Source organism: Triturus cristatus, chromosome 11 (genome assembly GCF_964204655.1).
Source record: "Triturus cristatus chromosome 11, aTriCri1.1, whole genome shotgun sequence".
NCBI classification, from domain to species: domain Eukaryota; kingdom Metazoa; phylum Chordata; class Amphibia; order Caudata; family Salamandridae; genus Triturus; species Triturus cristatus.
In genome coordinates, this window is record NC_140594.1 from 1,175,828,081 (window position 1) to 1,175,844,937 (window position 16,857).

At 45.9% G+C, this 16,857-nt stretch overlaps 1 protein-coding gene across 1 annotated transcript in view; it reads right to left on the bottom strand.

Annotated features, from left to right (window-relative positions):
• TPRG1 (tumor protein p63 regulated 1) overlaps nucleotides 1-16,857 on the bottom strand; it is a 191,520-nt gene that overhangs the window by 98,186 nt on the left and 76,477 nt on the right. The window lies entirely within an intron of this gene.

Below are 16,857 nucleotides of genomic sequence, written 5' to 3' on the forward strand. Positions count from 1 at the left end.
TCTTTGTTAATTACTGCCAAGAACTTGGATTCCTTGGACCCAGAGAGCACGGCTGAAGAACATGTTGTAATTGTAATTGTCATTGCATTTATATAGCGCTTACTTCCTCTGACGGGGCATCAAAGTGCTTTTTTGACGAGTAGCACGCTACTCCGGAACCCATAAAGGATTAGTGCTGAATTAGTATAGAGAAATAGGAAAGTAATTTGAGTGGTGGATATGTTATTCAGTTATTTGGATTGAGAAGGATAGTGGAGTGATAGAAGAGGGAAAAAGGTTCGCATTTATATAGCACTTGTTACCCCTAATGGGTGTTGAAGCACTTTTTTGGCGAGTAGCAGGCTACTCCGGAACCCATTAAAAGATTAGTGTTGAATTAGCATAGTGAAATATGAAAGTAATTTGAGCAATCAATAATCTAACTTGTTCATTCATTTATCAACATATTTCTCTTTATAGTGTTGAAAATAATCATATGATCCTATCTAATACAAAGACCACTCTTCAAGTCTAAAGCAATTGCATTAACTACATGCAATCGTTTAAATTGATTTATTTCTTCGCCATTTGAAGGTGTTTTTGAAGCTTGCTCGTGGATAGCTCCCTCTAAATTGATCACTCGCTCAGTTTCGTCACAGACAACATTTGAGGAACCCAAAGGACCGGAGTTGCCCAATAACCCATTTGACTGACACCTGCTGTGCGGATCTTTGGAGATGAGGGATGCTGAGAACCCTCAAGGAGAGACGACATCGGACCCATCACCCAACCACCGCCTCTTGAGATCAACAGAGAAACTGGAATCTGGAGTTTGTAATTTACTGCTGTGGGGTCCAACTAGCAGAGAAGGAGCTATGGACTAGACAGGCACATGAGATAGTGATGTCATTGCCACCATGGCCCCCGGGATGCACCGGTGAGGGAAAGATGGACACCTTCATACGCTGCCTTCACGTTTCTAGGCGCGAGTCCTACAACTTCAAATTCATCTCATTCTTTGCGTCCATTTGAAATGAGATTATTAGAGGCCAACTGAGATTACTCAGGATAGTCACAGGTCCTATCATGTGGGTATTTAGGGGTTCAGTCCAGTGTGAATGGGTGTGACAGGCAAGATCAGGGTGGGAGAGGAACTAGACATCAATCTCTGGGCAGTAAGCTCTTCCAGAATGAAAGGGTTCAGGCAGCTTCAACCCCTCCTAGAATGGAGGCCAGATACAACTCCAGGATGGATAAGAATTGGATTGGGGTTGTTGGGTTCAGCACAGAAGGCACTGAGTCTCTGGCCTAAGCCTGGGCAGATGTGGAGGCCTTACAGTGCCATCCTCCCAAGTCAACTGGTATGTTTGTGGGTGACAGGTGTTGGGTAATGACTGGCGGAAGACTATGGAAGGGCTGCAGGGATTAATCAGAGCCTCAGGGCCCATCAGGTGTTTGCGAACAGCAGGTATGGAACCAGCCATGATTATCCATCCGTGAGCCATTAAACTATAGTATAGGCCCTGTAATGCTCTAGGCTATGTTAGCTCCACTTTGCATTGGGACCTGAGACCCTGGACGCTTGTAAGAAATAGTATGGTTATATCTGGCTTGAACGGACTCCTGTCCAGAGTTGTGACTGCCCCGTCAGGCGGATTCATACCAGGGAGCAAGCAGATGATGACAAGCAGGCCAGGGGATAAGCCTGGTTTGGATGGTGTGTTGCAGATCAAGGTGGTCTATTGGCTTCTAGATTCACACCATTCACGACTTGCTGGCAGAGGAACTCGCCCCCCGACAAAGTTTCAGGAAATGAGGGTCTCTCTTTACGGCTCAGATGTAGATCTTAGGCTCTGTCTGAGTCTCAGTGCTGTCAATGGTTCTACTGGCAATTTGAAGAGCTTTGACTGAGGTCGGTCTTCGGACTTTGATCTGGTGTACGGGTTGCCAGGCTAGAGAGGTGCAATGCCAAGTGTGGAGATGCAGCAGCAACCTTTTGGTAGCATTCAGCATCCTTTGGAGTCCGCACTGAAGGATGCCAGGGGCACGGAGATTGGCAGTGGAGTGAATCGAGAATCAGTTGCCCTCCTTGGCACCTTCAAATGCATGAAGTTCTAGCATGAGTCGCGATGTCATAAAAACAATCTTTTTGAGTGAGAGAAATAAACAAGGTATCCTCAGTGTTAAAAAAAGCCATAAAGGTGCTCTTTGGAGGGTCTGTCCTGGCTTGTACTTAGAGTGCAACCCAAGGGCACCATTCTCATTTCTTATTGTAAATGAAGTTTCAATCAGAATCGAAGGTGACTGATGCAAAATTGATTTTGTGCCCAGGGAAGAAGCAACATCTTTGGTTTTTTTTTGTTATTTCTTTTTGATGTCACTTTACAGGTTTTGCAGCAAGTGAACGTGTCAGAGGGAGACCTATGGGGCCTGAGCTGTTCTACTGGTCACTAGAGCCCGGCAGAGAAAAGTGCAGAGACTTGATTGATTTTCTGAAATGAGAAAGAACTTGGCAAATGTTCAACTGTGTAAGAATGCTAGAGTAAGCTGTGATTATCTACTCATGCTTCCTCTCCATCCTGTCTGACCCTTCCTCTACAGAACTGGTCCTTGGCTGTATTAACAGAATGCTTGTGGTCCTCCTGTGTTACCAAGCATGAGGACTTTGTCAGTTCAAGCCCACCCTACCTGACATCTTTCTTTTGCTGGATTTGGGACCTCAACCATCTGGCCCAGGTCTGGTGTCCTTTATCCAAACAACAAACATCATTCTCAGTTAAGCCATGACTTTGAATCCTTAAGGTGTCAGAACAGCCACACACATGCCCCTGCCCTCTACCAGCAGGAGAACCAACAGGTTGAATTCCCATCTGGGTGGTGGGTTGGGCGTTTGTCAGAACAGGTTTGTCACTTCTGATGGTCTAGTGTTGCTGTCTGAACATATATTGACCTATAGTGAAGGACCTTCATTGAACACAACGGGTTGCACGTGGCAGAGTAGTTCTGGACAGAGACGGCCTCCCCTTTATTTACAGTGACTTGGACTCACATTAAGAAGGTGATTGCTGAGCAGTGAGTGGGCAGAAGATCCCACAGCAGCAGAAATGCATCATCGGATCAGTCCAAGGCCGACTGTCGGCTCAGTGCATGAATGCACATGGGGCTTGGGAAACACTAGCAGTGCCATACAGTGCAGGGCAACACGCGGGCAGTAAACAAACATACGCATGACAGTAGACTACATGGACCGCAACCCTTCTCACTCAGGTTTTTATGAAACGCTTCTAAGTGCTTGCCCAATCCATCCCTTAACTTCCTTGAGCCGCAAGAAGTTTTGGTTTTGTGCCTCCATCCAAGGTGAAGGCCCTGCTTCTTCAGTGTCCCTTTAAAAGCATAGCATGTGGTACCACACTGGAGCTGGGAGGATTTCAGCATTAGAGTGATCACCCCTACAGCCACTGTCAGCAGCCTAAACCCCCAGGAGTTGGCATGGTTGGTGATGATATTGTTGCAGGGTGTTGCCGGCGAGCAAGCCGATGAATCACGAAACGCCGTACTAGGAGCCTCCTTGGAGGCACTGTTTAGATTCACTTGGCTTAGTGAGTTACTCAACCCTTTTCATGTCCTTGGTTCCCATGAGGAAAGGATCCACCGGGAAACATTCCTAGGCCACCCTTCCCCGGGGCACAGGCTTTTGGGTAGAATTGTACTTCACGGTAACCTGGCTCCCGAGCTTGGACTGCAACGTCTCAGGGCCACTGGGATTACGCAGCAGGATTGAGTAAATCATGCGGCAAGAAAAGGCAAAATATGCTGCATAATGTGGCACATTTTTTAATAATCCTGCTTCCTTCATTTTTAAAATTGGTAACACTGTCTGAGCATTAGTTGCACCTCATTAAGACCAGTTTAACACCCAATATAGCAATAAGCAACAGAAAGGTGACCAGTCCAGCTTTGCAAAGGACCTTCCAATGCGCGGCCACACATGTCGACACATGTTTAGTAACATTTGAACCATTTGAGCTTTTTTGTAACAATCTGCAGATTATGCGGCAGATGATGGATTATGTGGCAAACCTATATATATGCGTAAATCGGCCCGGCCGCACAATCGCATCATTCCAGTGGCCCCAATATTAATATGTATAAACAAATAAATGTCATGAGCTGCAAGGAGATCAGGAGGTTCCTGAAAGGATGGTGGAGGTAGAAGGTTTCTTAGGCACTAGACCAAAGTATCAGAATATTCTCATCCAAACTCCTTTCCATGCAGAGTTACAACATATGTTCCACTCCTCAGAATAAAATGGCGTCAGGTTGCTATAAGATACTAGCATGAGGGAATGAGACATCTGACATACATACAGCAGGGTTCCACTGTATCATGATAGGTTAGTCGAGTATCTTCCTGGGTGCTCGTATGTCGGGTCTACACATTAACACTGCACAGATGGTCCGCTAAGGATCACACTTTGCTCTGCCCCACACGCAGGGCGGGCATGCAGATTTAGGCGGGGTGTTTGGGGGAGGAGCCAGGGCTCAGTTTGGGCAGGAACTCTTGAGCCCTCATGCCTTCTCTACCTAGGGTGGGGTGTTGGAGGTGGGGGTACTGTGGATAATTGTGCGGGCCCAGATCAGCAGTCAGAAGGCATGAGTATAAATGTACAAGAGCAAAAATGTGCTGTTCAGGAAGCGACACGGGTAGGGCATCCGCACCTCAGAAAAGGCTGAATTTTATGGCATATTGGATAGCATGAATGAGCAGCTTGAGTGATGGAGGAGATTGGGCAATAGGGTGCACCGACAGAGTCGGAGGGCAAACATGACCAGTGTTTGAAGCACAATGAGGTATTCGTGAAGGTTTAAACAACAGTGTATGAGGCACAAGAAAGCAGTCTATGAGTGCACTTGTTTTTTCTACAGCACACCTGCCCAGTAATCCTGAATTCAAGGCTGCTTTGTGGGCAAGTGAGATTTGGAACTTAAGAGCATGATGCTTGAGGCATTCGAAATCTTAGCAGCACTCTGTGGGAGGAGCAATGTTTAAAGGGGGACAACTGAGTTCAGAAGACCCCCTAGAAGGAGCAAGAAGTAGAGTTGGTCAATGCCCTGGAGAGTGCAGGAGTTCCAGAAGCCCCCTCATTTACAACACTTCTGCGGTCTTACAGCATCGAACTGTGACTCTGTACCGAGAGGCGGTATGCTTCAGTGGAATGAGAAATTTAGTGGGAATATGGACGGTACCTACTTCTAAACTGAACTTCAGAGAGAATGCATTCAGGGACTCCTTAGAAAGTGAACCTACGTGCAATGCATTCGGGGACTCTTTAGAAAGTGATCTTGGGTTGGAATGTGCTCAGGGGCTCTTTAGAAAGTGATATTAGTTGGAATGTGTTCAGGAATATCTTAGAAAGTGATCTTTGGTTTGAATGTGTTCATGGACTCATTTGAAAGTGATCTTTGGTTTGAATGTGTTCAGAGACTCCTTAGAAAGGGATCTTTGGTTGGAATGTGTTCAGGGACTCCTTCGAAAGTGTTGTTTGGTTGGAATGTGTTCAGGGACTCCTTCGAAAGTGATGTTTGGTTGGAATGTGTTCAGGGACTTAGTAGAACGTGATCTTTGGTTGGAATGTGTTCAGGGACTCCTTAGAAAGTGATCTTTGGTTTGAATGTGTTCATGGACTCATTTGAAAGTGATCTTTGGTTTGAATGTGTTCAGAGACTCCTTAGAAAGTGATCTTTGGTTGGAATGTGTTCAGGGACTCCTTCGAAAGTGTTGTTTGGTTGGAATGTGTTCAGGGACTTAGTAGAACGTGATCTTTGGTTGGAATGTGTTCAGGGACTCCTTAGAAAGTAATGTTTGGTTGGAATGTGTTCAGGGACTTCGTAGAACGTGATCTTTGGTTGGAATGTGTTCAGGGACTCCTTAGAAAGTGATCTTCGGTTGGAATGTGTTCAGGGACTCCTTAGAAAGTGATCTTTGGTTTGAATGTGTTCAGAGACTCCTTAGAAAGTGATCTTTGGTTGGAATGTGTTCAGGGACTCCTTAGAAAGTTATCTTTGGTTGGAATGTGGTCAGGGACTCCTTAGAAAGTGATCTTTGGTTGGAATGTGTTCAGGGACTCCTTAGAAAGTGATCTTTGGTTGGAATGTGTTCAGGGACACCTTAGAAAGTGATGTTTGGTTGGAATGTGTTCAGGGACTTAGTAGAACGTGATCTTCGGTTGGAATGTGTTCAAGGACTCCTTAGAAAGTGATCTTTGGTTTGAATGTGTTCATGGACTCATTTGAAAGTGATCTTTGGTTTGAATGTGTTCAGAGACTCCTTAGAAAGTGATCTTTGGTTGGAATGTGTTCAGAGACTCCTTCGAAAGTGATCTTTGGTTGGAATGTGTTCAGGGACTCCTTAGAAAGTGATCTTCAGTTGGAATGTGTTCAGGGACTCCTTAGAAAGTGATCTTTGGTTGGAATGTGTTCAGGGACTCCTTAGAAAGTGATCTTTGGTTGGAATGTGTTCAGGGACACCTTAGAAAGTGATCTTTGGTTGGAATGTGTTCAGGGACACCTTAGAAAGTGATGTTTGGTTGGAATGTGTTCAGGGACTTAGTAGAACGTGATCTTTGATTGGAATGTGTTCAGAGACTCCTTAGAAAGAGATCTTTGGTTGGAGTGTGTTCAGGGACTCCTTAGAAAGTGATGTTTGGTTGGAATGTGTTCAGGGACTTAGTAGAACGTGATCTTTGATTGGAATGTGTCCAGGGACTCCTTAGAAAGTGATCTTTTGTTTGAATGTGTTCATGGACTCATTTGAAAGTGATCTTTGGTTTGAATGTGTTCAGAGACTCCTTAGAAAGTGATCTTTGGTTGGAATGTGTTCGGGGACTCCTTAGAAAGTGATCTTCGGTTGGAATGTGTTCGGGGACTCCTTAGAAAGTGATCTTCGGTTGGAATGTGTTCAGGGACTCCTTCAAAAGGTGATCTTTGGTTGGAATGTGTTCAGAGACTCCTTAGAAAGTGATCTTTGGTTGGAATGTGTTCAGGGACTCCTTAGAAAGTGATGTTTGGTTGGAATGTGTTCAGGGACTTCGTAGAACGTGATCCTTGGTTGGAATGTGTTCAGGGACTCCTTAGAAAGTGATTTTTGGTTAAAATGTGTTTGTGGACTCCTTTGAAGGTGATTTTTGGTTGGAATGTGTTCAGGGACTCCTAAGTGATCTTTGGTTGGAATGTTTTCAGGGACTCCTTAGAAAGTGATTTTTGGTTGAAATGTGTTTGTGGACTCCTTTGAAGGTGATGGTTGGAATGTGTTCATGAACTCCTTTGAAAGTGATTTTTGGTTGGAATGTGTTCAGGGACTCCTTAGAAAGTGTTGTTTGGTTGGAATGTGTTCATGGACTCCTTAGAAAGTGTTGTTTGGTTGGAATGTGTTCATGGACTCCTTTGAAAGTGATTTTTGGTTGGAATCTGTTCAGGGACTCCTTAGAAAGTGTTGTTTGGATGGAATGTGTTCATGGACTCCTTTGAAAGTGATTTTTGGTTGGAATCTGTTCAGGGACTCCTTTGAAAGTGATCTTTGGTTGGAATTGACTCTTTAAATGGTCAAACAAACCACCAAGCACCTGAGCATCACTGGCTTATCATAGGCCAGTCAATCACTCCTGCACAGATGCCAAAAGGATGTGTCACCTTCGACTCGGATGTCCCTCTCGCCTCCTACGTCTATTCGGTGGTAAACGTGTCATGCAACTCCCTCCGCGACTCTGATGCATTCCCCAGCTTCATTCCCAGGAGGATAGTCACTAGTGGTAGGAACACTCATCAACTCCTGATTCAAGGACACTCCCTCACTCTACCTCTCTGTCTGCGATCATCCACTCACCCGTCTCCTTCGAGTGGACCAGAAAGCCGCAGCAAGACCAGATGCTGGACAGAAGTCACAGATCTGATCTTCCTGACTGTAAACTCTCTATGCAGTATCTTCCACCTTCACAGCCTGCTGCCTCCGGCAGACACATCCATGGAAGGGTTCCAAAATACTTCAACGAAAAGGTAGAATGCTACATCCTTCAATGATCTGAGAAAAGTCTTCTATAAATCCATTGATCGTTGTTTGCAGCTTGAACAAGGGAGAGGTTCAGGTGTTCACAGACCACGGCTGCGGATCATTCTCCCGATCACAATCGACTCTGAAGTTTGCTCAACTTCTACCACAAACCACCTCCATAACTCATCTAGAAAAGTGGCATGGCAGGCTACAAGTATACCAATTCATTCATACATTCATTTGCAATCTAGTCTGTCACACAAAAATGCAACTCCGAGATCCTACCCCTTGGGAGAAGCTGGAATCGACGTCTATGGGCCACTCCGAAACTGTCCAGTAAGTCCGCAGATGTTTGCAAACAACGTAAATGTTTTCCAAACCTCCTCGGAATGACAACAAAGGATTCAATTCAGGATAAGAGCACAATCAATGCAGAGAGGGGAGGATTTTCATCTGCCCATGTGTGCCCGGGATCCACAAGTGAAGAGCATTGATGCATACGGCCCCACATGGGCCAAAGTATGGAAAGGGGAAAGCATCTATCAGCGCCTGTGGATGTACAGAATCTGTAGGTCCAGGCACTTTGAATCTCACTCAGCGGGAGTGACTTTGCAGGGACCGACGACCTAATATTCAAGGAAAGCTGGGACTTTTTGCCAATGTTCCCCAGTAGAGCACGAGGCTTAAAGGGCACCCCGACCCATGATGGAAGTTGGCTGAAGCCCCTCGGTCCAGGATAGGCAATGACTGGTGTTTGATCCCAGCTAATTCTAGTTTCAGGGATACAGGTCTCTGTACCCCCATCTTTGGCCTGAAGACCTACCGCATAGTTCATGCAGTCCTCTAGAACTACGGGCCACATGCATCAAACTTTGTTAATGCGATTCCTAAATTGCGATTATTAAGAAATCGCAATTTAGGAATTGCAATTGCTTATGCATGTAGGAATCGCAAAAAAATTGCGATTCCTACACATTTCTTAATTGCGACATGCAATTTCAAGGGTGCCAAAGGGATAGCCTAAGGCACCCCTGAAATTGCCATGTTGCCACATGTTGCACACACACATGCACCAAGGTCATGTATGTGTGCAAGATCGAACTTTGAAAAATGCACTTTTGAGTATTTTTCGAAGTTCTTGCAAATTACAAATCAACTTTTTTGTGCTTTTTAAAAAAAAAAAAACTTTTCATCTTTCAGACCTGGAATTTGATAACTGATCAGTATTTTTTTCTAATTTTTTCTCAGTTTTGTTCATTCAACGAAATGGATCTTCTCACAAAACCTTTTTCAAGATTATAGTGTCTCTAATGTATTCTCACTATTGAGTTCTCAATTAAACCACATAAAACATGTGCACATATGTGTGGAGTGGACAATGTACACCCTTTTCTTATCTGGCTCAACAACAGCGACAGATCTCCCCTTTCCTCCTGTTGTGTTGTCGCCGCCATTACCTTCACAGGTGTGGCCAGGTCTGGTGTGTCTGGGATCTCATTGGAATCCACACCCTGGCCACCCTTGCAGCCCCCTTCGCTGCCATGAAGAAGCCTGAAGGACACATTCAAACTGGCTTGGTGGAGATTTTAAAATTCAAAGGCAGCTTGGACTCACATTAAAATTGAGAAACTGATTTAGATCTCGGAGGACGGGTTACTCCGTTACAGCAATAAAGGACATTTCCACCTGCTGACTTATAAATCCCATAGGATATAAATGGATTTATATTTCGGCGGATGGGATAGCAGTCACCAGGAGCGGCCCATGCAGGTCAGAGCGGTGAGGGGGGGATTTGACAGATGACGCTGAGAGAAAATTAAATAAATCATTAATTTTCCCTCTGCGTCGTCTGTTGAATCCCCCACCCCGCCGCGCCCCTCCTGGCCGTCACCGTTATGACGGAGTAACTCATCCTCCGAGATCTCAATCAGGCCCTGAATTCCTGCCAAGGCTCCAAAGTTGGTTTCATACTTGTCTCGTTGAACCAGTAACTTACACTTTGTCCGGACGGCCAGAAGACGCTCTTTGCACCAGCACAGAGGGGCATTTGCCGGGAGCTGGACTATGTCCATGGTACCATTGCCTTCAAGACTAAGACTAAGGGCCTTGTTTATAGTTTGGTTTGCGGAATCCTCCATCACAGATGCGACAAATGTCCCGTCTGCTGTAATTCAAGTGTATTTATAGCTTATGGTAATGTGGCGGATGTCCCGTAAGCTGTAATACAAGTGCATTACATCCTATGACACTTATAATGTGGTGGATGTACCGTCAGCTGTAATACAAGTGCATTACATCCTATGGCACTTGTAATGTGGCGGATGTCCCGTAAGCTGGAATACAAGTGCATTACATCCTATGACACTTATAATGTGGTGGATGTACCGTCAGCTGTAATACAAGTGCATTACATCCTATGGCACTTGTAATGTGGCGGATGTCCCGTAAACTGTAATACAAGTGCTTTACATCCTATGACACTTATAATGTGGTGGATGTACCGTCAGCTGTAATACAAGCGCAGTCAGCTGTAATACAAGTGCATTACCTCCTATGACACTTGTAATGTGGCAGATGTCCTGTCAGCTGTAATACAAGCGAATTATATCATATGGCACTTGTAATGTGGTGGATGTCCTGCCAGGCTGTAATACAAGTGCATTACCTCCCATGACACTTGTAATGTGGCAGATGTCCTGTCAGCTGTAATACAAGCGAATTATATCATATGGCACTTGTAATGTGGTGGATGTCCTGCCAGGCTGTAATACAAGTGCATTACCTCCTATGGAACTTGCAATGTGACGGATGTCCTGTCAGCTGTAATACAAGTGCATTACATCCTATGGCACTTGTTATGTGGCGGATGTCCTGTTGGCTGTAATACAAGTACATTACATCCTATTGCACTTGTAATGTAGCGGATGTCCTGTTGGCTATAATACAAGTGCATTACATCCTATGACACTTGTAATGTGGCGGATGTTCTGTCGGCTGTAATACACGTGCATTACATCCTATGGTGCTTGTAATGTGCCGGATGTCCTGTTGGCTGCATTACAAGTGCATTACATCCTATGGCACTTGTTTATATCCCGTCGGCTGTAATAGAAGCGCATTATAGCCTTTGTCACTTGCAATGCGGCAAATATCCGGTTGGCTGTAATACAAGTGCATTACAGTCTATGCATTACATCCTGTGGCACTTGTAGTGTGACAAATGTCCTGTTGGCTGTAATACAAGTGCATTATAGCCTATGGCACTTGTTTATGTCCCGTCAGCTGTAATACAAGCGCATTACAGCCTATAGCACTTGTAATTCGGTGGATGCACCGATAGCTGTAATACAAGCGCATTACAGCCTATGGCACTTGTAATTTGGTGGATGTACCGATGGCTGTAACACATGTGCGTTACATCCTAAAGCACTTGTAATTTGGTGGATGTCCTGACAGCTGTAATCCAAGTGAATGACAGGCTATGGCACTTATAATGTAGCGGACGCGATACCCACCACACTGAATGTTGTACTCAGTCTGTCAAACTGCAAATAATTCTGTAAGTCTAAAGCTCTGGAAGTCGCCCAGAAGTTGGGACCTGCCGTAGCAGAAATGAACGTTGAACTGATTGCAGTAGACAGGGGCACCCCTAGAACCATGGCTAACAGCAAAGCTCATTGAACCGCAGCCAGCGTCAAGGGTGCCTAGAGGAAGGGAGGTACACAGACTTAGCGGGGACATTGCAGCTGGGTGGCCAGCACCGACCCACAGTCTGTTGCATCATCATGAGGGTTGGGGTCAGAGAGTGGCGTGGAGAGCCCGGGTTGTCCTCGACGAAGCCTGCATCCACCTGAATTTCTGGGAGCCAGTGCTGCCTTATTTCAAGCTTCCTGTGCAGCACTTACACCACAGACTATCACAGGAAAATACTTCACCCCTACTTGTACTAAGGTAGCTGAGCACATCCAACGCCCCACATAGGATAGGTTAACCCTGACCGCATCGAGGCATCTTATTGGCTCTGTAGGGTTCCTTCTGGAGTGCGCCTCGACTGACCAGTGACTCTGGGGTAGTTCATTGGTCTAAGAAAATAACTTGGTCGCTAGGTTAGAGTGAAATGGATGTAAGGCCGGAAGATGTGGGTGTTGAGTCACAGGACTCCCCGCAAATACCGCAAGGATGAAGATAACCAAATAGAAAATCAACTTCACGAAAAGCCAAGTTGTTGAAAAGACATTAAAAAAATTATTTATTCCTTAAAAAGACTTCCCCTGATGATGTCTCGAACCCCAGGCCGGGAGGGGGGAAAAAATACAAAAAAATGTGTTTAATTACAGCTTCTAAAAAATAAGTAAGTACAAAAAAGTTACTTGAAACAAAACAAAACTTTTGCGTTATGTCCTCTTTCCATTTCTATAAAGACTTGGGTCGCAAAGAAATTCCAGCCTAGAACGGTTACAAAGGGTAAGTAAGGAGGCTTGGAGAAAGAAGGCAGGAGTAACGTTGCAACAAGTGCATGGTGGTAGGAGTTTGGAAAGATTATCCTTAAAAAAAAAACAAGAGTACAATTGAAACACATTGGAGAATAAAAAGAGTAAGAAAAGAGGAATGTTTGAGAACAGACGCGGAAGAGTGAGGACAGAAGATGCAGGGAAACCTCCCATCCTCCGAACAAGCATTGAACAAAAATTAAAACAAAAGTTAAAAGAGAGGAACTGGATCATGAGAGAGCGAGACCGACCAAATCCTAGAACGTGGAGAAGGCGTGAGTGAAGGTGTGAAGGACAACAACATAATAAGGGAGCGCTCAGGGGATAAAAGGATTATTGTTGTGACACCAAGAGGTCTCTGCTCATACTCCTGTCAGCTCTTGAGCCTTGAGATCTGTTGGCGCTAGAGATCGGTTGGCGCTATAGCTGCTGCTCTCCGCTGCCGCTCCAGCAGAAGACGCCTAACCAAGAGAGCTGTGTGCTCAAGTGCAAAGGAAAGCCAGGACAAAGGGCTAGGACAACCCTCCCAGGGTATCCCAGCTCCATCAAAAATAGGCAAAGAGATCTAAAAGGATAGCCCAGTGGCTTTCAGGCATCATCCGAGATGGATGTATGATGTTACAACGCAAACTATTACAACGCATACTTTTACAACATGGTTTTTACAACACAACTCCCATTACAACACATGCTATTTTAACACAAGCCATTACAACGCATGCGCCATTACAACATAATTTACTATTCTAACACCGCCGGGTGCTTATCTCAGGGAAGATGCTGGTCAGTGAGACATATGCGCTGTAATGGCATGCGTTGTAATGGAACTTGCGTTGTAATGCCTGCATTGTAATGGATATTTCCCTCCCAGATGCATGACCATGATGTCAGACATATTCTCACACTCTACACTGCTAGTTTACGACGCTTGTGCTTTAGTGTGCACAGTTTATCTGCATCCACCTCCGGATTTTCAGATTCTCAGAAAAAAACAAATTCTGCCAATCAGCCACTCCCTTTCTTGAAGCAACAAGTTGGCTTTGGAGATTATTTTTAGCACTCTGGTGCCCTCCAGTGGCCATTAATGGTAGCACTGTAAGGCAGATTTCCTTCAGTGCCCTGAATGTAGCACCCTCCCTGCCAGTTCGCCACATTGTTGTTTGTAGGCGAGTACGACGCACCAGAGGTTGTGCTGACTAGTTTTCAATAGAACATATCTCTCCAACACGAGTGAGCAATAAGCGACAAGAGGAAGATGTGAAACTGTGTAGAATACTCTGGGCCTTTAAGGTGTGGAAAGCAGTTACAGATCAAGAAACCCATCTCAGCTCTGAGAGCGCCGTGGGCGCGCCAGGTGTGTCTGAGCACGTCGCTGGCAGGGGCTGCGAGCCGACGTTTGCTTGTAGTGATTCATAATGGTCTTTCTCTTTCAGTTTGTTTTCTCACCTAAGTCATCAAATGCTAGAAATGAAAACAAAACGCGGCCCAGTAAGTGCACACACCCTGAGAGGCGGGAGCAGGAGGGCAGGGAGGGTGTGTTCTGGAAGGCAGCCGGCTTTCCACCATTCCATGCTGTTGGCCGCGGGGGGTACACACCTGCAAGCCAGGAGCCTCCTTAATTTGGGATAAATTATTACCTGTTGTATTCTGCCCCCTCTGTCGCTCAAGGATAAAAGTTTAGAGATCTCTAATAGGCAACGTTTACACAATTTACACCACTAGTATACAGCCCTCTCAGGGCGAAGGGTGTAAGGGGGTCGAGGTGTGTGTCCATGTGTCCACCTCTGGACTTCATTCAGCGGAAGGCAGGAGCAATGCTTCTATCACAGGTTACCTTTTGTGTGTTTTATGTACCGCCCTAAGTAGCAGGGGTGTGCCCCGACGGGTGTCCCGTGCTCACTGTGCCACTGGAACCAAGCTGCACTTGAATAAAGGGCCCCCAGAAGGGCGGAACCAGTCTTGGGTGGCTTGTACTCTGGTTCATGGAGGGCCCGGCTTTGCAGTTCGGGCTCCTCTGTTCCTATTGGAGCAGGAATAAGACATGCATATGGCTAAACTGAGGTGGCATGGAGGGCAAAACAATTACCGGTTCGAGTGGTTGCCAGTGGTTAGAATTATTGCAAGCATTCCTCCCATCACCTTTTGTGTGTTTTAGGCAGCACGGGTTCTGCCAAGCACCTCGCTCTGCATTCTCGGCTGTGCTGCCCTCTTCTTGAGGGCCAGAGAAGGTGGAGCCATCACCGTCTCCACCACAGGAAGTGCCCCTTTGGAGACCCTATCTTAAGGAAGTTGCATTGGACCAGCCACCCAAATCAGGACAACACCTTCCGTGCTGTTTCCATGGGCATTACATATGTACAAGATACCCGGGCATCGATGGTGGCCCATGCCAACCTGATAGTCCACCTGCAGTAGTGTCAATGTTCTTGGGGCCCTTTGAAACAGAGCACACGGGCAGGTGTGCCACAGGCTCGCCCCTCAAAAATCAAATGCAACGGTTTAAGCTTAAACTTCCTCGAATTAAAGGTTTTCCAGTAGCACAGTGGTGTGCTAAAGGTGCACTTCGATGAACGTGTGCTGTCTCCTCAAGACACACTGTCAACGCTGCACTGTTTGTATCACGCATAGTGCAGGCGGACGCACAGTCAGACAGTAAACGCTGCACTGTTTGTGTCATGAATAGTGCAGGCGGACACACAGACAGTAAACGCAGCACTGTTTGTGTCATGAATAGTGCAGGCGGACACACAGTCAGACAGCAAACGCTGCACTATTTGTATCATGAATATTCCAGGTGGACACACAGTCAGACAGTAAACACTGCACCGTTTGTATCATGCATAGTGCAGGCGGACACGCAGTCAGAAAGTAAATGCTGCACTGTTTGTATCATGCATAGTGCAGGCAGACACACTGACAGTAAACATTGCACTATTTGTTTCATGCGTAGTGCAGGCGGAAACACAGTCAGACAGTACACACTGCACTGTTTGTATCATGCATAGTGCCGGCGGAACCACAGTCAGACAGTAAACGCTGCACTGCTTGTATCATGAATAGTGCAGGCGGACGCACAGTCAGACAGTAAACGCTGCACTATTTGTATCATGCATAGTGCAGGTGGACACAGTCAGACAGTACACACTGCACTGTTTGTATCATGCATAGTGCCGGCGGAACCACAGTCAGACAGTAAACGCTGCACTGCTTGTATCATAAATAGTGCAGGCGGACGCACAGTCAGACAGTAAACGCTGCACTATTTGTATCATGCATAGTGCAGGTGGACACAGTCAGACAGCAAACGCTGCACTATTTGTATCATGAATATTCCAGGTGGACACACAGTCAGACAGTAAACACTACACTGTTTGCATCATGCATGGTTCATACGGACACACAGTCAGACAGCAAACACTGCACTGTTTGTGTCATGAATAGTGCAGGCAGACACACAGTCAGACAGTAAACGCTGCACTGTTTGTGTCATGAATAATGCAGGCGGACACACAGTCACACAGTAAACACTACACTGTTTGTATCATGCATGGTTCATGCGGACACAGTCAGACAGTAAGCACTGCACGGTTTGTATCATGCATAGTGCAGGTGGACACGCAGTCAGAAAGTAAATGCTGCACTGTTTGTATCATGCATAGCGCAGGCGGACACACAGTCAGACAGTAAGCACTGCACTATCTGCATCATGAATAGTGCAGGCGGACACACTGACAGTAAACACTGCACTATTTGTATCGTGCATAGGGCAGGCGGACACACAGTCAGACAGTAAACACTGCACTATTTTTATCATGAATAGTGCAGGCAGACACAGTCAGACAGTAAATGCTACACTGTTTATATCATGAATAGTGCAGGCGGACACACAGTCACACAGTAAACGCTGCACTGTTTGTGTCATGAATAGTACAGGGGGACACACAGTCAGACAGTAAACGCTGCACTGTTTGTGTCATGAATAGTGCAGGCGGACACACAGTCAGACAGTAAACGCTGCACTGTTTGGATGCTATGCTTAGTGTAGGCGGACACATATTCAGACAGGTATACTGTCAGACTACACACACGGCACTTTTTGGATAATCAACGCTTTGCAGACAGACTCACAGTTACACTGCAAACACTGCACTATTTACTTCATGCAGAAAAACAAAAAAGTGTTGGGTGGAATTCTTGAATGAATCTCAGCCACTTGTAATCACCTGGGCCACATTCCAGTCCATTGTGTGTTGCCCATTCTGCCACTCCAGAGGGGAGCAGCCGAATGTTAATGTCAACAGAAGCCATCGTGCCCAACCTTCCAGACCGGGTGCCCTCCAG